The sequence below is a fragment of the Stegodyphus dumicola genome, chromosome 2 (genome assembly GCF_044657685.1).
Source record: "Stegodyphus dumicola isolate Sdum_Otavi_A_Nest chromosome 2, ASM4465768v1".
Taxonomy (NCBI): Eukaryota; Metazoa; Arthropoda; class Arachnida; order Araneae; family Eresidae; genus Stegodyphus; species Stegodyphus dumicola.
In genome coordinates this window covers 270,243,700-270,268,877 of record NC_140769.1, presented here as the reverse complement: position 1 = coordinate 270,268,877, position 25,178 = coordinate 270,243,700, and the positions used below count along the sequence as shown (strand labels likewise).

Below are 25,178 nucleotides of genomic sequence, written 5' to 3'. Positions count from 1 at the left end.
GGCCCTTTTTCATGAATCTGAGTTATATTTTGAGAGGTAGAGAATTCTAGAAAGTAAATTAACAACTTTTCTTTCCAAGACTAATTAATTCAAAATCAGCTATATGTTATCGTATAAAAAAATTGTCCATTTTTTACAGTAATTTAAAGAAAACATCATGATTTTGGGAACAATTTAAAAAACTAATAATAATCTCAGCTTGGGTAAATATTACAGAAGTAATAAAAAAATGAAGCAGCTATAAGCAATTCCTTATTTATTTTTACAGGAATATACTTCTAAATAAAATACGAAAATTAAAATTTTTTCTCAACTAATGAAACTATACATACTAATAATATAATCCAAAAAATCTAATGAAAAATGCTGATTTATTTCACTCAGCACTATTCATGCTTATACAAAAGGAATTTCAACAGAAATACAAAAATTTAATCAAAATGTAATTGGGGAAAAAACCCATGAAGACTCTTCATTTAAAATGTATTTTGATCATGTTTTGTTCTCCTATCCTGTATTCAAATATATAGGACATGTCACCCACATTACCCAAAAGCTTGATAAGAATTCTGAAATGTTTCAAATCAAAAATCCACCCATGGAATTCCTATTAAAATTTCTTACCAGGATCATGCAATATAAATTGCTCAAAGTAGGAACACAGATGGAATTTTGCTTGGTGAACTTCCTAGTCTCTATCCTTTAATTAAGGAAAATTATTTGGTTACAAAGTTTAGTTAAAGAAGACTAAATTTCAATTTAAAAACATCTAGTGACTGTGCAAAGAAGGAGAAAGCATAGTAATTTGATTTGAAAGAAGAATAGTTCAACCTGACGTATTGTACTTATATTCTATTATACAAAATTTACCATAGAATTTTAACTGCATTTTGCATTTTTTTTCACAGACTATAATTTTCAAATGTGTTACAGAGAATTAAACTATATTTCACTTTAGTAACTTTATAAACATAGAAGAATTAGACATGTTTTAAGTTCTTTTGTAGCTAATTTAGGTAGAGAGGTCTTAAACTTTAACCCATTTCAAATTGATACATGGAATTCTTCCACCTAAGAATTACAAAACAAAGATATTAAATATTTCCTTCCGCTTTTGGCATCAATGAGTCAGTGAGCTACAGGAGTTCCTGTTACATAACAGGCTTCTTCTGCGATGCCTTTTCCCATTAGATTTCACATATTTTATTAAAATAAATGTTACTGGTGAAAACCGACCTTCTATGTTTTATCAGCACCTGAAGTAAATGTTACAAGTTACTGCTTAGAGAATAGAAGATATTGGCTGCATGATTAATCATTTCAAGTTGAATTTAAAATATCATAATTATTATTTCAAGTAAAAAATAATTAAGTGCATAAAATTATATTTTAAAATACAGAACAAAGTCTGAAATCCGGACGTCCATTATCCGGAATGATCTAAAATCAGGACCTCAAAGCCAAAACCTGTTTTTTTTGTGTGTGTGCTTTATGCATGCGCATTTAATTTTTCCTTCCATAATAAAATGTGTGGAGATTTTCACTTAAAAATTTTGATTCTTAATTTCATTTAGGCACTAAATAAAATACATCGTTATGAAAAACAATCATGTAAGCATAAATTTGTGAGATTAATAATTTGGCTCTGCAGCTGAGTGTCTGCTTGGCATTACTTCTCAAACTGAAACATTCACTTATTTTATAACCCTGATGCTGACCTGGTGAGTCATTATTTATTATATTTTGCTTTCAACACCACATGTTTATCAATACATGACAGCTTCATTAATAACTCATGCAGTGATGTCTAAACATTTCTTTTATACTAGTAATTGAATAACAAGAGTAAAGCAACCTTTTCTGCTAACATTACACTTGGCGATGATTATAGATTTTTTAAATGCTCTAAGGAACATTGACGAGGAAAAATTCAACAAAAATTTCTTTTCATATGCTAAAAATAGATTTTGTTAATGAAACATATAGGCCAAGAGAGTGCCATTTAGTGCTATTTTTATTAAGAATAACAGATATATTATTCATCCTAAACCCAGAAGTGTCGGCAGAATTTAGTGAAGATACTAGACCTCAGAACTTGGGTGCAATTTTTGTAATTTGGGGAAGCACCAAGCGGCAAAATTAAGGGATGAGAAGTTTATTTATAATTAACACTGGGATCCAAAGTTCAGGTGCAGCAAAAATTTAGAACTTAGGAGCTTTGTAGCAGAATTTAGAAAATGCAACTGGCGGTATCTAGCACCTGCCCTATATATAAAGCCTTAAGTATATGTGGTTTATTTATTCAGGACTCGGATATGTTTTAAGCATGTGCAAGAAATAAACGTAGGTATAGTAAATAACTAACACAATTCAGGCTTAATTCAGTATGCAATAGGAGCAAGATAAAATTTGGCAGAACAAGTTGGCTTTCATCGCCAATCTTGTGATACACAGCCAACAATGTATAGCGGATGCTATTAAGCTAAGCTAAAATTATCTTAACTGATTCTAAGGCATTTTAGTTAATGTAGCAAACTGCGTGCTCCCTATTCTTCTAATTTGATCTAGCTTATTATTTTTTGCAGACTGTTATTATTACGGTAATTTTATAAAAATTAAGCTTGAACTTCCAATTATATTGAAAAGAGTTTCCAGTTCTGGAGCTGCCAAAGGATCTACAAAGCAAAACTATGTTTCGATGTCCATTAAAAAAAAAGTGAAATTGCTGAAAAATAGATAAAGGCATATTCATCTTAAAATTATGGGAAGAGTATGGCATTGGAAAGTCAACTGTATATGACATAAGAAAAAAGAACTTTTTGAATTTTTTGTGGAAGCAACTTAAACAACTTACATTGAAAGAAATGTTTAATAAAGTAAACAAATAAATATTAAGCTTTTTTTGTAAATTTTGATACCCTTTAGATCATAATTGTTCTTTAGTTTATAAATTACGATTTCATATTTTTAATTGTATAATTTCTGCATGCCATCTTACCAGATTTAAATTGATGATTCTGGATTTGAGACTTTGTACTTTATAGACTTTTCAGAATTTATACTGTACATGTAATTTTTAAGCTAAATAACTTACATTATCAATTCATTTAACTCAGCATTTTAAAAAACGGAAAGTAATTGCTTCTCCCTTTTTTTATGTGGATAAATTACTTTGTTACAACTAGTGATAACTGAATTAATTTAAAATTATCACTACTTTCAACCTATGATCTTAAATTTAAAATTAAATTTTAAGCACAAATTAGGTTATTTGATTTAGTCAAAGCACATAAAAGCTCTCTGTCTGAGCCCCATCTCAATTTTACTAAGGTTATTCTGGTAAATAGAAAAATTTTGAATCCTTTTCTTCCTTGCCACAACTTCTCAACAAGACTTTGGGCTCAACAGATTTTTAGTACAGTAGAAGTTCAGAAATCTGCAGAGCTTGGGACCAGAGGATGTGCGGATTTTAGGATTTTGCGGATTTCAGGATAGAAAAGATAAATCATAATATCCAGATTAAAAGTATAAAATAAAAAAGGCGTATTAGATACATTTAATTAAATTATTATATACATTATTGCAATAACTTAATATATGCGTTAAATTGTTATTACATATATAAATTGATTATATTATTCATTGTATTATTATATGTACACAGCATCGAGGTTTGCCGATTTCGCCTCATGCAAAGAATTCCGGTTTCGGATTTCAGTGTTCAAATCACTGTTGCTGTAAAAATTTCAAAAGCTTTCCTTTATTTATCCGTATATCATACACAATCGTGTTGCAATTCCATACGATTCTGCTATAAACTGAGGAGTAGCACCTGCTTCCATCTTTTGCAGAATTTCCACTTTTTGCATTACCGTCAATGCAACGTGTTTGCGTTTTTCAACATTGCTAGCAGTAAAGTCATGAGTGTGTTTCTTATCTGTCATTGTATTAAAAAGGGCAAAAATTTAAAATATTCTTAACTTATCCACAAAATATCTGGATAAAAAAAAAGGCAGCACTAAAAAATCTCGTGGAATAACAAAGCTCAAATACAACGACATGAATTGTGAACTTGGAAGAAGAGTTGAGTGAATCGTCTGCTTTCTTACCTTGATGCAGATTAGAGGAGGAAAAACTTTTTATCATGATGTCAATAATTTGGTATTTCCATTATGACTCATTATTATTCGGTAATTATGACATCATTATTCAGTAAGTATTTTTTCTTCGATATTTCATACTCAATGTTGCGGTTTCCGGAACATATAACTGAATGTTTATATTTTGAGAGACAACACGGATTTCAGGAGTTGGCGGATTTCAGGTCGGCGGATTTTTGGTATTTGACTGTACCCCCCTACCACAAAGATATTACAGACACAAATATTCAGGCCTTACCCAGGATTCAAACCAAATCCATCATTATGGAAATTTATTAAGCAAAAGGTAATGAGTAAATTGTGAAATACCATATAACCTTTGCAATACTGGATTTACACAAATGACTTTGCTAAATTTATATACTAAAAATTTTCAGAAATTTCAAAAAATTTTTGCTGCATGGGATTTTTTCAACAATTTTTCAAAAATCTTACAACCAAGAATTTACAATAATGTCTTCAAAACAGATGTATTATATATACAACAATAATAAAAATAACTAGAATGAAAATCAGTACACATTATACAATAATATATGTTTTAAAACTGATACCTATAATTATAAACCAGTCAAATAATTGTTTTTTAATTTTGTTTTGACACTCATTATGAATATTTTGTACTTCAATATAATGAATGCTGTCTTGTAACATGTTTTTAAGTTTAAAATACAGTGGTATACATTAAAATTATTTAAGTATGAAAAATAATCCAACAATTATAATAGAAAATTAGAAAACAAGGAAATGAATCATAAATTAATGAATTTAATTTCATAGTCACAAAATGTATAATAATCTTGTAAATATAATTAAAAAAATTTGCACTAAAAAGAAATCATTACCCTATTTATTACTAGTGATCAATTTCCCAAATAATGCCAATAAGAGAAAGCACAGGGATTTTTTTTATCTAATTACTACACATACTTTTCATTTTAAAAATTACAAGCATTATATATTTGTTCTAAAAATATAATTACAGCAATAATGTCTTCTGCTTTAAGTTCCTCACAAATTGAGATTTATTGAATTTAAGTATAATTAACAACAGGAATAATTTAATTTAGTATACTGATAGAAATATTATTTCATTTTTTACTTGTATTTAACAGGGAAATAAAAAAAATGCAGTAAATATATACATACAAATAACAACTCTATCAGCAGCGGTTAATGTAATGCCAATACCTCCAACCTGAAAGGCATATTTGAAATTTTAGAAATCATTTTCATATAAAATATATTTCAATATCAAAACTGATAAAATGATAAAAAAATATTAAAAACTTATCACACCATCATTAAAAAATGTTAAGTATCACAAAGTAACTGAAACTTAAAAACAAACTTGAGGTTTGTTAGGCTTTGCAACTTTTCGAAGTATAAAAAGCCAAAAATAGCATACCATTATGAACTAGTTTGTTAATATTTTGTAAGTGAAATTGTAATTGTAAGTGAACTCTTTCTACTTTTTTATAAATTATATTTTTGTTTACTGGTACGTAACTATCTTCTTGTACCACATAATGGAAAATAATAAAGTGATAAAACAGCTTAAGATACAAATACAAAGAGTAATTTTAATTTTAGAAATGCAAAAAGATTTATATTGTAAAATACCAATAAAAAATATGATAAAATGATTCATAAAGGAGTAAGCAGAGAAACAAAATAAAGAATGACATAATACAGTACAAAGTCCGAAATCCGATAAAGATTCTTCTTTGAAATGAAAAAAAAGTTTTTCTTTGAAATTCAAAATTCTTTGCTTTGCAGCATTAAATTTACCTTTTGGGAGATGGTTTTCTTGACTATGGTTTTTAATTTCGCCAAAGAGGCCCAACTGGCAGCTTTAGGCATCTTAGATTCTAACTTTAATGTTCATTGTTTCAAATTGGTGCTTGATATGAGGTTCTTGCAAAGTTTTTTGTAGAATTATTGCTACTTTGTGGATAGTTTATAATTTTAAGGAATTTATTTATTCAGTGAAGATATTTCATATTTTCACTACTTTTTTTTAAGTATTATGGGTAAATTTTCTTTAGGGATGGTTCATTTCAAATTCAGGATAATCCTAATTTATATAATTTTACTTTGTATTTTTGCTTTATTTTTCTTTGCTTTGAGGAGGACTAGAGTTTTCAGGTGAACTGTTGAGATTAAAAAATATATTGTAATGGTTCATCAGCTAATTCTGGATACAGAAAAAGCAAGGTTTTTCTTATAGGAGAGGAAATGTAATTGATTCCGGTGTATCCTCCTCCTGATGATGTTATACCGGAGTTAACTGGATTCCTCTTCTTTTGTATCCTTTTTATTTTTTACTTTATTTATTTTAGGTTTTTCTTGAAATGGTTTATTTTCATTTTGACATTTTTACAATTCTTATTCCACATTTAAAGGACTTTTTGAAATTTATCGATTAATAATATCAATTTTTGGTCTTTGCGAAAAATCAGTTTTAAATTTCTTTCTTTATTTATATGTATATATATGCTAAAAACTTAAAAGTAATGAACTGAAATAAAACCTTGAGTTAAAGAATGAGCTTGTAAGGATTATGGTAATTGTATTAACAGTTAAATTTAAACTTCCTTTTCTATTGCCTCTTGATTTCAATTTACCACTTCCTGCCAGAATGTAGTTTTAGAATCACGTCTGAATGCTAATGAGGAAGAGTGGTATTTAAATGCGAAGTTCTACTGTCTTAGCGAGAGAGATACCAGATATTCTGGTCAGAATGTGTCCTCCTTTTTAGGCTATTCTCTTGTAAGCTATTATTACGCTCGGCCATACTTTAGGCCCATGATAGCTTTTCAGTCAATTAGCGTTAAGGGGCCAAATCTGTTACAATTTTGATAGCTTCAGCTATATCTGTTAAGATTAGTTTAGTTTGATTCTTAGTTTCTTAAATTCAAGCCCAAGTGTCGGCTTTATTGTACAACTCCAAGACAGAGTTCTGTTAAATCTTATTTGAATAATCCAAGTTTATTTATTGTCTCATGAACTCAAGTGACTATTCGCTTACTAGTTCTTAAGATTCTTCACTTTTAACTGTAACTTAGAATTACACAGTGGGGAATCCTACAAACTAAAAGCTGCAATAAATTTAATAGCAATAACAACATTAATAAGTTGAAAATAATCATTTCAGAGAAGTAAAAACTTAATACTGTAATGTCAAAAACATTACAAAAGAATTAAAAAACTAAAATTGAAAGTAATATATCTCAGAACATTTCTACAAGGATTGGTACAATAGGATAATGTAACAGGGCAGCCATGATTCTTAATTACACAATGATCAATTTTATAAAGGCAAACATTTTTACAAATCAGTAAGTTCTTACCATTGAAGCAAAATGAAGTACCTAAACAGCTGATAAATGCTCACTGTATAATAATTACACATGTTTTAAAAAGTATTAAATATACAAATTTTAAAAAGCAATTCATATATGAAAACTTAAATTGTAATGATAATTTTCTTATTGGACCTAATGTGTTTGAAAGAAAAAATCAATGAAATATAACACCAGCAAATGAAAAAAAAATTCTGCCACCCTTTTCACTGGTTTTCTTGGAGAAAATTAATTATTTTGCAGTTTGTTGTAGAAATAATAAAACACTTATTTTCAAGTAAGTTAAATTACTTTCAATAAATTTATCCTCTTTAACAGCCCTACAAATGCAACACTATTTATTTCTTTCCTTTTTTTCTGGCTTTTTAAGTTTGCTTTGTCCTGGAAGATACTCAACCGTGACTAAAACATGATTTTTATCTTAAAATTGACTACTAATTTATTCTTATTAATTAAAAGAAAGTTTTTTGAGTGTAATTTTGACAACAAAAGTTATAAACAAGACACTCAGATGAAATAGGAACTAGCCAGGGTACTTTAATTTTGTACAATTCTGCTGGCATAACCTTTTAAAATGTTGGATGCTCAAACACATAAAAAAGATCATTCAGAAAAATGCTGGATGGATAAATATAAAACAAATGAATAAAAGCTTAATGATCATAGATACATTTTCAAATATACCAAAAAAAAAAACATTTTTTTTAATTGTGAGGATTTATCTGTTTATTTTTGTTTCTATTTATTTATAATTAATTCTGAGTTAAGCAACTTTCCTATCGCTCTCCTTTTGCCCCACACTTTTCACACCAGAATGTAAGTGCACATTTTATTCAGAGTGAGGGAAAAAGAAGTGCTATTTAAGCAAAGGTACTGGAAATTGATTTCAGAATGTGTTCTGCCTACTTGTGGCCTTGTCAGCATTATTAAATGGCAATTTGATTCTGTGGCATTGAGTGCTTCTAGCCATTAGGCTTGCCTCACCAGTTTTCTGCAAACCAGAGCCTTTCTGGTGTTATTTTATCCTATGAACCGTTAGGCTAATCTAACTATATTCAATTTTAGTTCAACATTACTTGTCTAGGTAAGTTAAGACGGAAATGTTTGCTTGTATAAACCAAAGGTGGGTCATTTTTATTTCTTTTTGTTCAAATAAAAGGGCCTTCTTCTGAATTTGTCTGTCTATATTTTTAGACAAGAAGATTATTCCTCAATAGCCTTTCTAGAACTCATGAGTTTATGCTGCCAAAGAAAGTGAGATTCTATAATCTTATCAGATGATGAAAAGTTATCCTAACTATTGGACTCTGATTTCAAAACTGTCATTATCTGTGAACGATGGACATTCCTGTTCAATGCAGTAGCACTATTTATAAACTCTGACATGGGTGGGTACCCTTAGACACTGGCTCTTCTTGAACACTTTCACCCAAGAATGAATTCGTTCTTTGTAGTTGGCAGTAGTAGTATTATTTCCATTCGAAGAATGCTTTTGGAAGTGCTTTTTGAGCAAGACTCCGGTTTCTGTGGTTAAGCTCAGTTGACATTCAGACTAAACATTGCAATTCTGAACTGTGGGTTACTAGCAAGTCAGTTATTGTTAGTAAAATTCATAATTAAGTTCATTTTATGAGTTATTTCTGTGTAGAGTGATAACCCCCCCCCCAAGGCAGGGAATAGCAAGCTGCAGGAATAGATTTCAAGATAAAGATGACAAATCTCCTTTTTGACTTAAGCCCCCTAAAACCCCAACAAAAGAATCATTACAAAAAAAAAAAAAAAAAAAAAAAAAAAAAAAAAAAAAAGAGAGAGAGAGAGAGAGAGCCAACAAAGTATAATTTTTTATGGAAAATATAAATAAGAATTTTGAATTTGTTATTTCTTTGAACAGATCTGATGGCCTTGTTAAGATGCCACATACAGTTGGTGGCCAAAATTGTGGACACTTTTGGAAATTTTTATGTTTTTGAACTTTGTATGCTTATAAAAAACGTTATGTTTCACAAAATGCAAACTTGTATATATCATTTTAAAGAGAATTTATTACTGAATTCAATACAAAACACAAAATTCAATTATTTGCAATACAAAAAAGTTAAACGATAATACTTATCGACATACATTAGATAGTGATGATTGCAGTGAGTTATCAGTACTTAGTACGGTACCCTTTATTTTTGATTACAGCTTCACATCGACGTTTCATTGAGCTGACAAGAGTTTTAAGCTCTTCTTTCGTTATTACATGATGCCAGGAAACAATTATAGCCTCAATTAGTTCAATTTTATTTAATGGGCGCCTGATTCGGACAAGAGTTTTCAAACGGTGCCACAAATTTTCGACAGGATTGAGGTCAGGACTGTTTCCTGGCCATGGCAACAATTTAGTGCTCTTTGTATGAAACCACTCTTTTGATATTTTGGCCGTGTGGCAAGGAGCAGAATCCTCCTGAAAAATAAACGAAGCATTGTTGGGAAAGAGATCTCTGATGGAAGGTCGAAGTTTTGGTTCTAGAATAGTGTCAATGTACTTTCTGGCATTCAGTGTACCATCGATGACATGAAGGCGACCCATAACATCTGCTGACATGCATGACCAAATCATAACACTAACTGTGTTCTTCACAGCTGCTTGAATGCAGTCAGGAAGTAGCTCTTCTCCTATTCTACGTCTTACATATTTTCGCCCATCACTACCGAATAACGATATCTTAGTTTCATCACTCCATATAACTTGTGACTACTGATCATCTGTGCAATTAACGTGTTTCTTTGCCCACTGTAGTCTTTTTTTCGTTGCTGAAAATTAAGATAAGGCTTTTTTTGTGGAATTCTACCTCTCAGTCCAACATCTGTTAATCTTCTTCTAATTGTTCTTGAACTGACAGAAACACCAGCATCATTCAGATCACTTCTGATGGCCGCTGATGACATTTTTCTATCTTGGAGACATAGTCTTTTTATTCTTCTGTCATCAATAGATGTGGTGCACCTTTTTCGGCCTTTTCCTTCTTTGTTTTTTATTGAATTTGTCTCCTGATATATTAAACAAAACTGTCGGACTCCAGATGTAGTCACTGAACCACCCACCTGTCTTGCAATTTCAACATAGGAAATACCACCTTCTCGTAACACAATAATAGTTCATCTCTTTCTAGGTGTCCAATCTACTCTTTTATTTGATGTCATTGCTTCTTGACTAAATATTAAAAATTTTTACAAAAATTCCTACTTGTAATCACAGTGTATAAGAAACAGGTCCTCCTTCTACAGAACAAAGCAAAATAATAAATTGTTTCAAGTGTAAACATGATGTCAGCTTCTACTGGCAGTTACTAACATTTGATTGGTTCTCAGAACAAGAACAGTGATTGGCCAGGAAAGCTAGACATTACAAACCACTTCATAACTGTATTTTTTATTTATACTAAAGTACATATAACTTTTTTTTGTATTGCAAGTAATTGAATTTTGTGTTTTGTATTGAATTCAGTAATAAATTCTCTTTAAAATGATATATACAAGTTTGCATTTTGCGAAATGTAACATTTTCTATAAGCATACAAAGTTCAAAAACATAAAAATTTCCAAAAGTGTCCACAATTTTGGCCACCACTGCATATGATTGAATCTTTAGTTTCATATTTTCACTACTTAAGAATTTTAATAAAATTTAAAATTTTATTGGTAGCATTAGCATAACGCTTTCAGCTAAGAAATGTGTTCTATAATCAATTATTAATAAAATTCTCAACTTGAAATATAAATTAACTTTAAAGCAATCAAAAATTGAGACTAAACTGAAAATAGCTCTTCAGCAGTTTAAACTCATACAAGTAATACGCTAGTAAATTTTTAAACAACACACATATGAAGATGGAGGGTTAAATATTTACCTTTCTTTTAGATAGTAAGAAATATACTTGCCTGAGTGGTCAAAAGAAACACACTGTATGATGGATCACTTTGGAACAACTGAATTCTTCTTTCTCGTTCTTCAATTTTTGCTATTGTTCCATCAATTCTTATAACTTTCCATTGTCTACGAAAGACATATGAAGAATTACATAATGGAGAAAAAAGATACAAAATAATTTTCTGTAATTATACTTTAAGTTAAGCCTATAAAAATACAATAATGTATTTTGTAATTAATTTTTCTGCATTCTGACTTACTTATGTATGGGTCTTCATGCACTTTTCATGTTTTATTTATGTAACAAAAAATAACAAATATATATTTAGGTTTATAGTCATTAAAATATAAATCTACAAATTTACCCCTGAGCATATTCTTCAAAATATGTTAAAATATGAGAAAGTGCACATACATCTAAAGATATTTCTCCAGATAATGGATACTTATTATCTTTGAATAATGCACCTCAAATGATTCTGTAAAAACCAAACCTGAGAAAAATGTGAAGTTTTTTTTATATACTATGTATTCAACTCAATAATGATAGGTCATGCTTCCATTATTATAGCTAAAGGAAATTAAAGAAGTACAAAAAACATACTTATTATCATAATTTTTAATTAACATATATTTAACGAATAAAAATATCACTAAAATTTGTAATCCTTTAAAATATTCATATTATTTTTTTTCTATCTTCAGCATTATTAAATAAAATTATTTTTGGAAAATTATTTTATAATATCCATTCCTCAAATATTTAAATTAGCTATTTCAGACTACGTCATTTCCTGATTTGTAGAGGTACATAATATTTTACAATATTATGAAATTCATCTGGTACACATTGATAGTCTGCATGCCTTCCTAATCTTATTTCTGTGCTAATTGCAGTTTCTTACAGTAAATTCCTCCACAGCATTTAATTAAAAAATTACGCTTGTTTACATATGAGGTATGAGAATATTTTATAATTCTTAAACATTAATTTGTAAAAGTTTATTTCTGTATCCTCCACTAGAAGTAGAAAATATAAACTGATACATACATACAACAAAAAGGGGAAAAGACATGCAGATATTTTTATTTAACAAATTCCCAAAAACTCTTTCCAGTAACAATTCATGAAAGATAAAGATTGCTCAAATTCATTGCAATCAGGGAAAAATATTCCCTTCCCCCCAAAAAAAATTAAACTAAATAAGAAATCTTTCCATTTTCAAATGAATTCATTCGGTTAAAATTACTCAGATCTTTTCTGATATTCCCTTTCATTTCAGAGAAAATGATGTATGCTTTCAATTTAAATAATTATGAGCTAGTCTAGTTAAAGCTAATGATTAAATACATCATTATGAGAAAGGATGAAGTATTCAGAAATAATTTATTACCATTTACCACAAAAACATTTTGTGGCACTTTATGGTCCCCACTATTTTTATGGTATCAACATATGATACGAAATCATTGCCAACCAACAATCCTAATCACTTACAGTCTGTCCTTTATGGGAGAGTTCCGAGTAGGAACACCACACTGGCACAATTCAGTAACATGAAGGATGATAATTTTAAAGTTTGGGCATTGCATGGTAATTCTTGAGATAAGAAAATGTTTTTGATATTGTATTAAAACTACTAACAAAAATATGATTCTCTTAAAAAAAGGAAGTTCTCTTTATAAATATTTGCTAAGTAAGTTCATAAGAAAAAATTGACTATAATCTTGATGCCATTTAAATAATGGAAACTATAACAATAAATACCCATTTTGCTGTTACAGTGAGAATTGAAAAGGTATCATTTTAATTTCTTCACAATAGAAAATATTTCAGTCTGACAGTGTTTGGAAGTAGGCTAAATGCATATTTTATGGCTTCATTTGGGTGATCTTAGAGAGAACAGTGATATAATTATTTATACTGATGTTTATTTATACCTGAAAACCTGTTGGCATGGTGATAAGAGAGCTAGCTCCCATAATCTTGAGCCTGGCTTCAAATCCAGAAGAAGACATGTGTGTTTGTAAGAGTAAGGTGTCTTTACGGCATGGAGGAATTTAAAATACTGTTGAGCCAAATGTTCTGGGGTAAGAGGCTCTAATGGAAAATTAGATGACTATTTAAGGCTATGTACCTTATGAGAGATATCTTCACGAAGAACATCCAGTGGAAAAGAGGCTTTTCTTTACATCATACAGGAGGCAAACAATGAAAACTCCAGGTAGCAGCCTGCTTGAGGTGAATCAAACCCATGATGAATAAATTACTGGTTTTATTCATCAATTCATTCATTATGAACAAAGAAAAACTGAGGCTTATGCAGCAAAGAAAAATTGAGAGTAGAACTCTAGAGAAGAGGTTTACTAGTGACCTCCATTGTTTATGAATAATAACTTATTTAACAGTAAAGAAATATTCAGATTCCGGACATCCGCTATCTGGAATGATCTATAATCCGGACCTCAAAGCCACAAACTTTACGCATGCGCATAAAGAAAGCGCATACATTACGCATGTGTGCATTGAAAGAAATGTTTAATAAAGTAAGCAAATATAAATATTAAGCTTTTTTTGTAAAATTTGATACCCTTTAGATCAGGGATGTCAAACTCATAGGTACACTTAGGCCAAACAAACAAGGTTTAACTTTAGGCGGGCCGCAAAAAAAAAAAAAAAAAAAAAAAATCAATATTCATAGAAACGTAGATTTATTTCGAATAACACAATAATAAACATATATATATATTTATATAGAAAAGAACAAGAAAAATTTAATGTTTACGTCCTGATACTTGACATCTCTTCTCTGCTATTATCTTTCCTATTTCGGGAGAAATTTTGTTTGCAGTGATAACTTTCAACGCTGACCCAAGGTGAGCAGCATTAATACGGTTTCTAATAAGAGACTTATTACTTTTCATGACTGAAAATAACTGCTCGCACCGATAAGTGCTACCAAACATGGAAATAATTTCATATGCGAATTTTCGAGTATTTTCGCTAGAACTACAGCTACTACTGAGATGAGTTGTTTGTTCTCGGCTTTTATAAGCTTTATAATTAATTTCTCGAATATACTGGAAACATCTATAAATATCTGGATTTTTGTGGATGGCAACAGCAATTACGAGATATTTATTTATTAGGTATTAAATGCACACGCTGTTCTATTTTTAACCTTCCAACGCAGCTGTCTTTTCAAAAATCGTCTGCGTTGCTAAGGCAACATGAAGCAAATCTAATTACAATTCTAAATAAAAAAAAACTAACTAAATAAATAACTATGAAATCCGTAACAATATGAATTAAGTAATAATTAATAATAAAGCAAAGTGCATGCACCAATATATCGTACAAAACTATGATTGGAAAACTGAGACCATGAGTTCGGCCACATTCGGCTATCAGGGGATGCGTACAAGTTCTGAGTGCACGTGTTCCCCAAAAGCCGAAGGTAGCTGAACGCAAGCTACTCACACGCATTTGTAATTTAAGTAGTGTGTGTGTCAGCTCGCTGTGAGTAATCTAACAACACTGAAATTATCGTTAATTACTTAGCAGTAAACATTTCATTTTTTTCTTTGCCGATATGTTATTTTATTATTATAAATTATTACTTGCCGATATACTGGCCGGGCCGCAAAAATATTTGTTTTCGGGCCGCATGCGGCCCGCGGGCCGTGAGTTTGACATCCTTGCTTTAGATGATAATTGCTCTTTATTTCATAAATTATTATTTCATATTTTTATTGTATAATTTCTGCATGCCATCTTACCAGATTTAAATTGATCTATAATCCAGAAAAAACCCTGATCCGGAATCGCCAGAGTCCCGACGAGTCCGGATTACAGACTTTGTACTGTATTCTGAATTAAAGTAATCCAAATTTTCAGAAAAGTTAATACAATCATTTTTAATTTTTAACATATTTCATCTGCAGAATTCATACATTTTGATTTATTGAAATTCTAATTAACACGGACAACAAATTTAATTAAAAAATATTAAACATAACTTAAATTAGTTTAAAAAATATTTTTCTTCAGGTAAAATAAACTCACTTATTCACCAATATGCGCTGCACCATGTCTAGTATTTTTCTGAAATGAGAAAACACAAGAATTTTATGCCCATTTTCTCGCAGATTTTCCAAAAGACTGATCAGAAACTTTAGCTTTCCTGATTCTTTAATTAAAGTCTCATCTGAAACACCTTCAATGGATGATATATCTGCTGAGTCATCATCTAATTCTTGAAGACCTTCTTCTCTAAGATTAAAATAAAAATATTTTTACTAAAAATTTAAGAGAAAGGCAACAAGTACGACACATAATTTTAAAAAGAACCAATTAGAGTAACATCAAATGTAACATTAGTAACATCAATTTTTTATATATTACAGAGCTTTTGATTTTGATTAAAATTTTATATACTGCATATTATTTTTATTAGCAATCATCTGTAATAATTGAATGATGCTTTTCCTTTGATAATAGCCAGAATCCCATCTTGGCATTAATTCAATAAGATGCTGCAAAGTGAGGTTCCCCCCCCTTCTTAAAGACTGGCACTAGATGCGGTGCTGCAAAGTAGCATATGGAAAGTATAACTGTGTATCCTTTAACCCTCTAAGCAGACAATTTAAATGCATGCGTTCAAAAATATTAGCTTTGGTATCTTTACGTACACAGGCATACATGTTGAAATATGTTAAAAAAATTAAAATAACTTATATATTGGAGAGGGGGAGAGAAAAGAGGTACAGATTGGGAGGATCACTTTGAAATTATAATCAAGAAAATAACTCAGCCTTTTTTTGGAAATTTAACAATTAGAGGCCAAATCCTTGGTTGCTTGGAGGTTAACACACAGAAGTTAATGAATAAAGACTGGTGCAAGATCGAGTAGTCACGGAAAAGTACTTCACAGTATCCCATAAATAGCCGAATTATGACTGACAAAAATGTGAGAGGACTACTCCGTATGCATCATGCTATGAAAATTTACCATTCTAGCAAAGTAGCAATCATCCTACAAGATGCCATTCTAACTAATATATTGTTCAATAATTCAAGATGATTCAGTGATCTTCTGATGCATTTAAAACTAAAACATAATAAATGTAAATATTGATTATAGTATTTTATTCTTTTTTTTTTTTTTTTACTTATAATACCTATAAAACACACTTAAGTTTCATAAATTTCTATTAAGCTGTCTTACTAAAATCAAATTAAAATTCTAGGATATTTCAGAATCTTAAATATCTAAATTTTAAAGATTAAAATATTGCTGATGCCTATCTCTACCTGTTAAATGGACCAAAAATAAATAATACAAAAATAATACTAAATAAATATTTAAAGTGGTTTTTATAATAATTTTTATGCTCAACTCAGGAAACAAAGAATTATTAGAACTATTAAATTACCTGCAAATTACAAATCAGTATTTATCTTTATACAAGGTTAACAACTTACCATATACAGAAAAATAACCAAAATCCCAAACAACATTAAAATATTTCATTTATAGCATTAAAGAACCCTCTAGCCAGCTAAACCACACATAAACATTCAATGATATTTTTCCAAATACCATTGAAATAAATAAATATATATGCATTTTGAATGTGTCCAGACAATTATAACATTCAAAGAATGAGAATCCAGATATAAACTGATAGGGAAATTTAGGGATTATAATGAAAAAAATAATCTTTTTCTTTGTACTTTTCAGAAACTTTCAGTTATAGTACCCCACCCTTAGCTAGTGGGAGGGTTAAAGATAATAAATGAGGTATTTGCTAGATTAAACCACCACTCCTTATAATGATTTGTCAACTGTGTCTGATTTGGAATATTAATACATACAGTTGAGTTTCAGAAAAAAAAATAAAAAAATGGGATATAGCATAATTATTTCATATGGCTGCAAGAGAAAACTTGACTGCCAAATTCATGCAAAGAATGTTAGAATACTGTAGGGCCAATCAATTCAGATAGAAACAGGCATCTAATATCTACTTTCCAAAAATGGAAACATCCCTATTTTAATGAAGATTTTCATGGTCCACAGATTAAAAACATGCCCTAGCATCCCAAACAGACTAATCAAAATTCTAAAAATACAAACAAAATGTATAATGTCTATAACTGCTGTCATGCAGTGTCATATTATGCTATATATCAGCATATTAAAATACAAATACTATTTGTGTCATAATATGTTGTGTGATGTAATATCAGGCTAGATATAAATTTATCTTATCCTGGAACAGGCAAACTGATTTTGCATATATTCTATTTTAGGGCAGCATGACAGTAACCTTTTCTAAACAATATAATAAAATAAAATACATCCCATAGTTTAAAACAAACAAGGAAACAAAACAGAATTACACACTTTGAGAACTTCACAACAGTTATTTTAAAAATAAGAACACTATTCTAAGAAACAAGAGCAATATACTTAATTTAAATGTGGCCAAATAGACAAAAATTTCATCTAAGACAAATTAGTTTTGTGTTTATTCACGTATTTCTCTATGAGTTCACATAAATAAGAATCAAGTAATAATTTTTCCTCAGACGTATTAATTTGGCACATATATCTTTTTAGATAAAATTGGTTAGCATGCATTACCATATAACAGAAAATATCCTTAATCTCCTCTTTTCAGAAGACTTCAAGAAGAAAACTTTTCATTTAGTAGTTAATTATAAGGATGTTGATTGCTTAGCATTTATTAAAAGCCAAACGGCATTATAGCAAATACTGAAATCTATTGAAGGCATTAAATTCATTAAAAGTTTTTTATTTGAAGATACTGTTAAATGTTGTTAATGTATAATAAATCACTCAATGATAGTAATATATACTTCAGTAACAAATTTTTCAGAAATCCATAATAATTTGCACAAAACTGTATTTGCACAAGACTTTGACCATTTAACACTAGGATATTTAATACAAACACCACATTTGTTGAATAAACCTAAATATTCAAGATAACATTATTTAACTTTATATGAATTTTTCAAATACTGAATTATAAGCAAAGTGCATTAAAAGAATTAAGAAACAAAACATGCTTTAAATAAGAATGATTTATATAACAAATTAAAAAAGACAACCTGAGTTCTTCACTTAATCCTAGCTGCAAATATGTTCTTTTGCTTAAAAGTCTTGGATGATCACAAATCTTGTTTAATATGCTTAGCTCTACTAATGGCGATTTTTGAGAAACTAAAACCTAAAATCGTAATAGATTGAATTAAAATTCAAGTATGTAATTTTTTCAAAAAAAAAAAAAAAAAAAGTCATTGCAGTAGTTACATAACCAATAGGAATAAGAAAAATAACAAATACATAACAAGTAGAAAACAAAGAAATAAAATACTCCTTTTTTAAGAAAAGGCATATATATATATATATATATATATATGCTATATATATATACATTAGCTAAATATCAAATTTCAATACTTTTATAAGTTTACAAAATTACAGTGTTAGTTGTAGACGTCAGTTAGAAAAGTGGAAAGCTTTTATTTTTAGAAAATGTTACTTAGTTTACTTTTAGAAAAAGTTAAAAGTTGCCCAAAAGTCTCATATCCCTCTTTTCCCACATTTGCTTTTAAAGAAGATTTCTGAAATTATAGATTTTTTTTAAGTTCCCAAATTCTACAAACACACTATAGCATAAATATCCAAATTGTGTTTCTTTTACTTATGAATGCACTCACATTGCAACAAACTGAGATAGGACTATAATTTAAAGAAAATATCACTACTAGAAGGAACATTTTTAATAATCAGTAATTTAATTTTTTAAATTGCATGATGCACATAATAACTTAAAAGTGTGTGGTTGTACTAATTATCAATGAAATAAACAAAACAGAAATAGTTTCATTTCTTGCTCTGGCTTTCACAGTAATGCTAATTTTAAAATATATATACCAGCTATCAAAATAGCAGAAAAAGGCATGTACCGAATGATGAACATACTTGAAATCTTACCAAACACTCCTCACATATATATTTTGGGTTGTTCCAAAAATAATTTTCTCTCATGAAAAAAGCAATTTTCTTATAATATATGGATATTCTATTAAATTATATATTTACCATTATGGTCCTATACAATTCCACAGTGATAAAAGTTCTGACCTTTGCTTACAAAAAACTGATCCAAATGATTTTTGACATCCTCGTTTGAAGTAAATGTTTTACCATTCATTCTATATTAACGTACATTATGGAAAAATAGCATAACTTTGTATCTTTCATTCTATCCAAGTGGCTAACAGAATTTAAAATTTAATTTTCAAGTCTCAGAGTGATGATTTAAGATTTGTATTAGTATCCAAAATGTATACATAACAATGTGTCTTTTGACAATATTTGCCCTATTCAGGAAAATAACAGAAGTTATAGATAGAGAGACTTAATTTGATTCTCACTATATAATAAGTTCCTTAATGTTAACTGCAGTTTACTCCTCAGAAATTTAACACATCATAATTTGAACAGAATATGATACGCAACATATTATATACTATGATGGAATCTAAAGACAATCTCTACATAATTAAATTTACTTATTTCAGAAAGTTGCCAGATCATCTTTTGTTTAATATGTTAGTGCTCTTGATGAACACATTTCTACTCCAATTAAGTTTCTCATTGTCTTTTATGTGAATAGTACTATTTCTTCAAGCAATTTCAAAAGAATTATATATTAAACACCAAAGTTAATTTAAAACACTTCAAGCATTAAAAAACATCAAAACCACTTTCCTAAATTAGGAATAAGTTCACAGAAAAACATAATCTCAATATGATAAATACAAAAAGGGAAATATATTATAAATACTTTAACTAATAGCTTTTTATAAAAATCTTAACTATTTCTTTACATAAATTTTAAGAAATTTTATTCAAGTCAGCCTTCCTCTTAAGTTTTCACTAAATTAATTTACTTGATCTTTCACCTTTAATTTAAAGAAAAGTTAATTTCTACTTAAATAAGACAATCTCTAAAATTTTAGCACAATTATGATGAAATAGGAAAATTTCAGATTTTTACCAACATTTTTCATTGTTTCCAAATGTAGAAAATTTTTGTACATTTCACATTGAGTTTCTGACATGAAAAGCCAAATGATTAAATCATTCTTCCTAGTATTTAATCTTTGATCTGAAATGCTAAAAAATAATGGAATACACTAAGTTAAGCTTCAATTTATCTAATATTTAGCAAATGCTTTATATTATGAGTAAATAAACATAACAGACTCACTTTATATATTCCAGTTTCTTTTCCAAGTCATCAATCTTGAACTCATCATGGTCCCAAATTTTAGACTTACTCCTTCGCAGAAAGTATGGTTCAATGAGTTTTCTTAAATTATCAGCCATTTCAGTGCCTAATCTTTTTTCAGCAAGAGTTGCATCTTTTTCTCTAGACTATTTAATAAATTAAATTGAAAACATATAACAATGATAGATTTTTTGTTGCAATGTATACAACACAGTTTAAGCTAATAAAAGGAAAAAAATAGGAAAATTCAAGAAATATTTATATAGTATTATTGAAAGCTTTTTATTAATAATTTTATTAGATTGATTTCATCACAAATGTGCATTACAGTTCATCAAATTAAACAAAACAAAATTATGAAAAATTGATAACATTCACACCAAGGCCCAAGGCGATAGTTTCCGGAGTACCTTTGCAAATTAATGCAATTACCTCCACAACTTCGTTAAGAGAAATGAAGTAATTAAGAAAATGCAATGGCTAAAGAGAATCAAACAAAACCGTTAAGGTTTTAACGAAAAGGAAGTGAAAAAGGAGTCCACACTAGGGACGAAAAATTCTTTCATCTTTCAACTTGTTTTGCAAGACTGAAAGAGAGAGAAGTGCTAATTGAGACGAATTCCTGAACGCATAGCGTTAATGGAATCGAAAAGGACGGAAGACAACTAGCTGGGAAATGCATTGTTCCAAGGCCTGGGAAAGGTAAATTAGGTAATACGGAAAACCGCAGAGATTGCTAATGCCTTGGGGATGGGCGGGGGGGTTAAGTCCATTTTTCTGAGGCGAAAAGTTCTCCAGCCACCCGTGGGAACCGTGAGGGTTTTTCACTGAAAGATTAACTGGAGAAAATTTTCGTTGGTGCTGATAACCATGTGGTTTCTTAACTGTAGGAAAGACGGAGAAATTAACGGAAGAGGAGTTAAAGGGCTGAACTATGAGCTAAAGTGGTTTAACTAGAGGGGGAAATTTAAGATTTTGAGGGGGAGAAAAGAATTTAAGGGCAGTATTAAGTTAAAATTTTATTTTTAATCATAAGACTAAATAATGATTATTAAGTTAAGTTATTATAAATTAAGTGTGGAAGTTAAAATTGGGAAAATTTAAAAGGAAAAATTTTAATGTGCAGTTTAAAGTATTTTATGGGTTAAGCTAATTATGGATAAATGATTTAAGTTTTATTTATTTAATTTAATAGAGCTTCTATTGAGAATTAAGCTAGATATGTATTCAGATATTAATTCCTGATTGTCTGGACCACGAGATATGAAAAGCTGAGGTCTTGGCAAATGGAGGAGTATAATAAGTTTAGCAGCACGGATAAATATGCTGATTCAACTAGGCCGAATTAAGTCCGGCGGGTAATTAGAAATAATTAAGGGTCGCCGGGTTAGGCCCGTGAAGTGCTAGTTGTAGTTTAATTTAGAAAGAATTCCTAGTCAAGCAAACACCTCCGATTGGGCTTCCTAGGAAAGATGTTAAATGTTCTATCTAGAACGCTTCTAGGTCGCTTTGCAGAGCTGGGCTCTGCAGGATCATAAGCAGGAAGGGAGTGCAAGACTGGGTTTTCGATCTGTGATAGTCTGTTAAAAAACTTGGCCGAATTTTGCCGAAAAAAGGCATCAAGGGGTAAAATTTTGAGATCGTTATGTAGCACTTCATTATGGACGAAATAATGAGCATTAGTCAGAATACGAAGCGTGACGCTCTGGAATACTTGGATTTTCTTCAGATGGCTGTTAGCTGCAGTTGACCAGATGATGGTTGCGTACGTCAGGATGGGGAGGATGGTACTCTTGTATAGGAGGATCTTATTGTTGAGGGAGAGGTTGCTGGTTCTATTGATAAGTGACATCAGTTGGGTTCTTGTAGTTCTTGCTTTGGATATTGCATAGTTGATGTGTGTATTCCAGAGTAGCTTCGCATCCAGATATACTCCCAGGTATTTATAGGAATCCATCCAGGGTACATTTTCTTCAAATAACCTGAGTGGTGGGAGTTGACTATGGACATTTCTCTTTCTGGAAAAAACAGTGGCGGCACTCTTAGCGACATTAATTTTGATTTTTCAGGTAATGAGCCAGGACTCCAAGTCTTTCAAATACAGCTGAAGGTGATTGAGAGTAGCATGTAGTGTTGAGTGCTGCGAAATGATGGCTGTGTCGTCTGCATAAAGTGCTAGGTCGACACTTGGTAACTGTAGTATGTCATTTACATACAAGTTGAAGAGTGTAGCACTAACTATTCCTCCCTGCGGTACGCCGGCCAGGATAGGCCGAGGAGAAGAAACAGAGTTTTTAACTTTAACAGAAAAGGAACGATTAGTGAGATAAGAGTGCATTATGTGCACAAAATTAGCCTAAATTTCAAGTCACATGAGCTTGAATAAAATTCCGATATGCCAAAACCTGTCGAAAGCCTTTGCTATGTCTTAACATTCACACATATATTAAAGTATATCAAGCTAAGTTAAAAATTCTTGTCTGAATTCACTACAGGGGATGGATATAAAGTAATGGCAACCTGCAGATATGTGATATACAAATCTTCTCCATGAAGCAGAATAAGTTTACATTTCTTTGATATGATTTCTTCCATCATTATAATCTGCCAAATATATGCAACACATTGAATACTATTAATAAAGTTGTTTTCAGTGGTTTGTTTGATTACAGCAAAGCCTCAAGGGCTATCTGCCTAAGGGAAGGGGTGCCTTTGTGAAGGACTTTCTAAAGGAAACTAATTCGTATACAAGTTATACATGGTGAAAAGCCATGAAAATGCCCATGCAACCAGCTCATTTGCAGAATTCAAACCTCGGACTGAACTACCAGTGTTCAGCGACTTTACCGCTCGGCTGCATGTGTGCCTGTTTTCAGTGACAGCAACATAGTAGCTCAAAGTAGCTGCCTTTGGGGGAAAATTTCTCTTAAATGATTCTTTCAATTTTAGAAAAATGTCAAAGCAACATAAACTTCTCCTGGAAAAGCAAGGTTGCCACCATGCTAAAAATTTTCTTCAATGTGAGAACTGATATTTTAATTAAAGGAAATTTTCCCCTCTCTTATTCAGAAATTTCCCTGTTCTCAGTGAGCAACACAAAGTTTTAGAAAATATTCACAGTACTATGCATTAAAAATCTGCTAAGAATGACAGTTAAAACCCACTGAATACCACACTCTATAGAATACCATGTTGTACCCATAGTGTGATAGAATATCACATTTTGCTACCATGGCAGAATATCATATTTGGCATAATATAAATTACTACCACTGAGATTCTCAGGTTTTTGGTGCAGTCATATCATATTTTTTTCAATTCTGAAATACAGTTTTGCCCAAATTTCATCCTGAGCAATGATCCTTTAAAAAGAATGTGCCATTTTCCTTGTTATAATATTTTAAACACTTGATCACAAACCATGAAGTTTCAGAAGTTTAATACAGCAATGAAGTATCCATCTTCCATCTCATTATAATTTCGAAATAATTAAACACATCTTTCAATAATCCAAAAAAACCTTCATTACATATTTTAAACTCAATAACTACCCATGCTATCCATCATCAATACACATTAATCAGAGAATGAATCCCATCCATCACCTTAAATGTCAGATTAACCTGTAAATGCCTCATCATCCACTCTCTTATTAACCAGGTGAAATTCTTGGATGCTGAATGGTACATAGAGTCCTTTATAACAACATGCAGGTTTCCTTCAATGTGACATTTCGATTTTAACACAAGCATAACATTTTAATTTTGAAAACAACTCTTAGAGACAGTTCTTCGTTTGGTACTCTTCTTTTCTACTATCCATATGAAACAGCATGACCCTCATTCAATAAAGGCTAAAATTAAATTCAGAGTGAATTTTTTAAAATATATAAAACAGTCGAGCATTTTATTTAATAGCCATTAGCTTGTGCCACTAAAAGGGCCAGACATGGTGGCCATTTCATTATGAAAGTGCCTAACAGGTGGCCACCACTGCCTCCTATGAAGAGACAGACAGTTACAACCATGCCTTCTCTGGGTTTCAAACCCAGGCCCATTGCTACAGCAATCAGGGTCTAGTGACCCTGACAAAATAAAGCCATTTGAAACAGCCAGTATCGTGGTACATATGACCAAGATATTGGCTAGGTGGCAGAGTGAATAAGGTAAATACACACATCCCCACAAAATACAAAATGCAGAAATTCAATAATAATTAATTACATAAAAATTATAATTTATGCCAGAGATATGACAAAAAAAATAATCTGGCTTGATGCACCTACACTTTTATTTTAATAAAAAGCATTTTAGCAGTTACTATATTACACAAATTTTCATTAACAGGGAAAGAAAAGTAAAGCATAAAATTACATTAAATTTTTTCATCTTATTAACTTTCTTC

At 30.2% G+C, this 25,178-nt stretch overlaps 1 pseudogene across 1 annotated transcript in view; it reads right to left on the bottom strand.

Annotated features, from left to right (window-relative positions):
- The window catches only part of LOC118203532 (uncharacterized), a 96,947-nt pseudogene that overhangs the window by 23,072 nt on the left and 48,697 nt on the right, over nucleotides 1-25,178 (bottom strand). Inside the window, exons 12-17 of the transcript XR_015039287.1 lie at nucleotides 20,754-20,920; nucleotides 20,545-20,659; nucleotides 18,583-18,701; nucleotides 15,508-15,714; nucleotides 11,453-11,567; nucleotides 5,310-5,358 (exon numbers count right to left, since the gene is read on the bottom strand). The product of XR_015039287.1 is annotated as an uncharacterized LOC118203532 (transcript). The remainder of the gene's footprint in view (nucleotides 1-5,309; nucleotides 5,359-11,452; nucleotides 11,568-15,507; nucleotides 15,715-18,582; nucleotides 18,702-20,544; nucleotides 20,660-20,753; nucleotides 20,921-25,178) is intronic.